This window comes from Nycticebus coucang, chromosome 20 (assembly GCF_027406575.1).
Source record: "Nycticebus coucang isolate mNycCou1 chromosome 20, mNycCou1.pri, whole genome shotgun sequence".
Lineage (NCBI taxonomy): Eukaryota > Metazoa > Chordata > Mammalia > Primates > Lorisidae > Nycticebus > Nycticebus coucang.
In genome coordinates, this window is record NC_069799.1 from 32092964 (window position 1) to 32097972 (window position 5009).

At 37.6% G+C, this 5009-nt stretch overlaps 2 pseudogenes across 2 annotated transcripts; both read left to right on the forward strand.

Moving 5' to 3' along the window:
* The first annotated feature begins 1556 nt into the window (after positions 1-1556).
* LOC128572353 (eukaryotic initiation factor 4A-II-like) lies at positions 1557-3092 on the forward strand (annotated as a pseudogene). Its single transcript, XR_008376182.1, has one exon. The product of XR_008376182.1 is annotated as a eukaryotic initiation factor 4A-II-like (transcript).
* A 903-nt stretch (positions 3093-3995) lies between these two features.
* On the forward strand, positions 3996-4728 carry LOC128572355 (translationally-controlled tumor protein-like; annotated as a pseudogene). The gene has a single exon (XR_008376183.1). The product of XR_008376183.1 is annotated as a translationally-controlled tumor protein-like (transcript).
* Positions 4729-5009: the final 281 nt, after the last annotated feature.

The window sequence follows — 5009 nt, forward strand, 5'->3', positions numbered from 1 at the left end:
ACAAAATGGCTGCTCTAATTTTAAAAGGCAGGCAAAGACTTAGACAGTTACCCCCCCAAAATAGTGGTAACACTAACCAACAATCAAATTAATGATTTATTAATGCTTAATACTGAGTGGCAGATTGCTTTGTCTGATTATTTAGGTATGATTGATAATCATTATCCCCAAGATAAGAGAATTCAACTTCTTAAAAATAATTCTTGGATTTTGCCAAAAATTTTTAAATTTGAACCCATACCAGATGCACAAATTATTTATACTGATGCTAACAGATTTGGAATTTCTGGAAAGATAGGCCCTAACACTCAAAAGGTACAACAGTTTCCTTATACATCTGTACAAAAAGCTGAGTTATGTGCTATTATTATGTTATTAACTGATTATGCTGATCATCCTTTGAACTTAGTAAGTGACTCAGTATATTCAGTCCAGATTCTTCAAAAAATTAAAACAATTACTTTGCCACCTAATACAGAGGAGCTTAATATGTTGTTCCTTTCATTATGACAATTAATTAGAAATTGCAAATTTCCTTTACATATTACACATGTTCGAGCTCATTCTGATTTACCAGGACCCAAAGCTGAAGGAAATCAAGCAGTAGATCAATTAATTTGATCTATAATTACAGCTCAACAAGAACATGCTTTATATCATAGTAATGCTAAGGCATGAAAAGAAGACATGATATTTCATGGCAATCAGCAAAGGTGATCATTCGATCATATACTAGGTGTAAACCATTAACTGCCCCTCATTTGCCAACAGGAGTAAATCCTAGAGGTCTACAATCCAACCAATTGTGACAAGTGGATGTAACTCAGTTTCCAGAATTTGGGAAACTGAAATATATTCATCATTCTGTAGATACTTATTCCCATTTCTCTTGGGCATCTGCATTAACATCAGAAAAAGCTGATGCCATTATAACCCATCTCCTAGAAGCATTTACAGTTATGGGAAAGCCATCAACAATAAAAACAGATAATGGATCTGCTTACATATCTAAAAAATGCCAGAGCTATTTTAAATTACATAAATAAAACGTACTACTGGCATTCCTAGTAACAGAACAGGTCAAGCTATTATTGAAAGACAAAGTAGAACATTAAAAGAAATTTTAATTAAGCAAAAGAAAGGGGGAGAGAGTTATACTATATCCCCCAGAAATAGAATATCTTCAGCTCTTTTTACTTTAAATTTTTAAAATTTAAATGAAGAAGATGAAACACCTGCTTTTAAAAATTGGATAACTGTAACGTCACCACCCCTAAATCAATCAGTTTACTATAAGGACCATTTAACAAATGAGTGGGTCCCAGCTAATGTTATATGTTGGGGAAGAGGTTATGCTTATATTTCTACAGGAAATACTACACTTTGGGTTCCAGATAGGAATTTGAAGCTACGTCAAGCTCCAGTCAATAATGGGGAAAGACAAAAATTGCCTGAGGGAGACAATGTCCCGGTTTCAAAGAATGTCTCTGACCGAGAAGATCAAAAGGCAGATATGATGAGGAATCCACCGCAGGAAGAATCCTAAACTGGCAGCTTTCCAGTCAGGCGCTGAGTGGTTTTTCGGATCATGTCTGGTGGCTCTGTGGATTATAACAGAGAACATGGCGGCCCAGAGGGAATGGACCCCGATGGTGTCATCGAGAGCAACTGGAATGAGATTGTTGATAACTTTGATGATATGAATTTAAAGGAGTCTCTTCTTCGGGGCATCTATGCTTACGGTTTTGAGAAGCCTTCTGCTATTCAGCAGAGAGCTATTATTCCTTGTATTAAAGGGTATGATGTGATTGCTCATGCTCAGTCAGGTACTGGCAAGACAGCCACATTTGCTATTTCCATCCTGCAACAGTTGGAGATTGAGTTCAAAGAGACCCAAGCACTAGTATTGGCTCCCACCAGAGAACTGGCTCAACAGATCCAAAAGGTAATTCTGGCACTTGGAGACTATATGGGAGCAACTTGTCATGCTTGCATTGGTGGAACGAATGTTCAAAATGAAATGCAAAAACTTCAGGCTGAAGCACCACATATTGTAATTGGTACACCAGGGAGAGTGTTTGATGTGTTAAACAGAAGATACCTCTCTCCAAAATGGATCAAAATGTTTGTTTTGGATGAAGCAGATGAAATGTTGAGCCGAGGGTTTAAGGATCAAATCTATGAGATTTTCCAAAAATTAAATACAAGTATTCAGGTTGTGTTGCTTTCTGCCACAATGCCAACTGATGTGTTGGAAGTGACCAAAAAATTCATGAGAGATCCAATTTGAATTCTGGTGAAAAAGGAAGAACTGACCCTTGAAGGAATCAAACAGTTTTATATTAATGTTGAAAGAGAGGAATGGAAGTTGGATACACTTTGTGACTTGTATGAGAAACTAACCATTACACAGGCTTTTATTTTTCTCAATACAAGGCGCAAGGTGGACTGGCTCACTGAGAAAATGCATGCCAGGGACTTCACAGTGTCTGCTCTGCATGGTGACATGGACCAGAAGGAAAGAGATGTCATCATGAGGGAGTTCCGGTCAGGGTCAAGCCATGTTCTGATCACTACTGACTTGTTGGCTCGTGGGATTGATGTGCAACAACTGTCTTTGGTTATAAACTATGACCTACCTACCAATCGTGAAAACTATATTCACAGAATTGGCAGAGGGGGTTGATTTGGGAGGAAAGGAAAGGTGTGGCTATAAACTTTGTTACTGAAGAAGACAAGAGGATTCTTCATGACATTGAGACTTTCTACAATACTACAGTGGAGGAAATGTCCATGAATGTGACTGACCTTATTTAATTCCTGGGATGAGATAGTTTTGAATGCAGTGCTCGCTGTTGCTGAATAGGCGATCACAACGTGCATTGTGCTTCTTTGGGAATAATTGAATCTTGTCTCAATGCTCATAATGGATCAGAAATACAGATTTTGATAGCAAAGCGACATTAGTCATGAGCTCTTGTGAGGAAAGTCATTGGCTTTATCCTCTTTAGAGTTAGACTGTTGGGGTGGGTATAAAAGATGGGGTCTGTAAAATCTTTCTTTCTTAGAAATTTATTTCCTAGTTATGTAGAAATGGTTATACCAGCCATAATATATTTGTGGACTAAAAGATATAAGTGCTGTATAAAATCAGCCAATTATGTTAAACTAGCATATCTGCCTTTATTGTATTTGTCATTAGCCTGAATAGAAAGGCCTTTAAAATTGATTTTTTTTTTTTTAGAAAGCATTTGAATGCATTTTGTTTGGTATTGTATTTATTCAATAAAGTAATTAGTGCTAAGCCCCAGCAAGCAATCATATCCTAGGTAGGGTTAAATCCCCAGTAAAATTGCCATATTGCACATGTCTTAATTAAGTTTAAATGTTAAATAAATTGTATATTCACTTTTAAAAAATAAATAAATAAATAAATAAATAAAGAATCCCAAACTGGCAACAATGGAGCAACTACAACATCTGGGTAATGAAGCTAAACGGGTAGTTATGCAAACCCAGCGAGAATTTACACCTGCCAATCTCTTTTTGGCTGTGTTAGCCATTATCCTTGCTCTGGCTTCTGGACAAAAGTTCGAATATTGGACTTATGTCCCCAATCCTCCATTATTAAGAGGAGTTAGTTGGCTGGAACTTACTGTGCCTGTGTATGTTAATGACTTAGTGTGGCTTCCCAGAGCTTATGACAGCAGGGGTCCATTTAAACCTGAGGAAGAGGGCACCATAATAGCTAATTATATCACTGGTATGGCTGGCCCTCCTATTTGTTTTGGAACTCAGCCACATTAACTATGACTGTACAACCTTGAGTTAGTGTGCCACAAGAACATCTCAAAGAGCCTAATGTTTTAAAAGAAGTGTAGCTTTTCTGCCCACTTCCCCTTCCCCACAATCACTACTCCTGCTCCGCTGTGCTAGCTCCGAGCTCCGGGCTCCTGCAAAGCTAGCACTGCCTCTGTCTCCCTTCAGCCACCATCATGATTATCTACTGGGACCTCATCAGCCATGATGAGATATTCTCTGACATTTACAAGATCCAGAGATCTCAGATGGCCTATGCTTGGAGGTGGAGGAGAAGATGGTCAGTAGGACAGAGGGTAACATTGATGACTCGCTCATTGGTGGAAATGCTTCCGCTGAAGGACCTGAGGGCAAAGGTACCCAAAGCACAGTTATCACTGGTGTTGATTTTGTCATGAACCATCATTTGCAGGAAACCAGCTTCACAAAAGAAGCCTACAAGAAGTACATCAAAGATTACATGAAGTCAATCAAAGGCAAACTTGAAGAACAGAGACCAGAAAGAGTAAAACCTTTTATGACAGGAGCTGCAGAACAAATCAAGCACATCCTGGCTAATTTCAAAAACTACCAGTTCTTTATTGGTGAAAACATGAATCCAGATGATATGGTTGCTCTCCTGGACTACCATGAGGATTGTGTGACCCCATATATGATTTTCTTTAAGGATGGTTTAGAAATGGAAAAATGTTAACAAATTTGGCGATTACTTTGGATCTATCACCTGTCATCATAACTGGCTGCTGCTTGTCATCCACACAATACCAGGACTTAAGACAAATGGGACTGATGTCATCTTGAGCTCTTCATTTATTTTGACTGAGATTTATTTGGAGTGGAGGCATTGTTTTTAAGGAAAAACATGTTATGTAGGTTGTTTAAAAATAAAATGCATTTAAACTCAAAAAATAAAAAAAGAAGTGTATATGTTGAGCACTAGTTCTTTAGCTAAATTTCAACATCATGATGTTTTATCTAATCTTGAACTTCCACCTTGTAGAATGCATTATTTCTTAGATGTAAAAGATTGGATACATTGGACAAAGTGTAAAGGACAAATTTCTTCTCCGTTGGTTAATACTAGTAAAGGTGAAGTTATTGATTAGCCACCAATTGCCAAACTTATGTCATCTCACAGTGCTACCATGACTGTAATTTTAACTGGTAATAATAATACAATTGTGCTATTA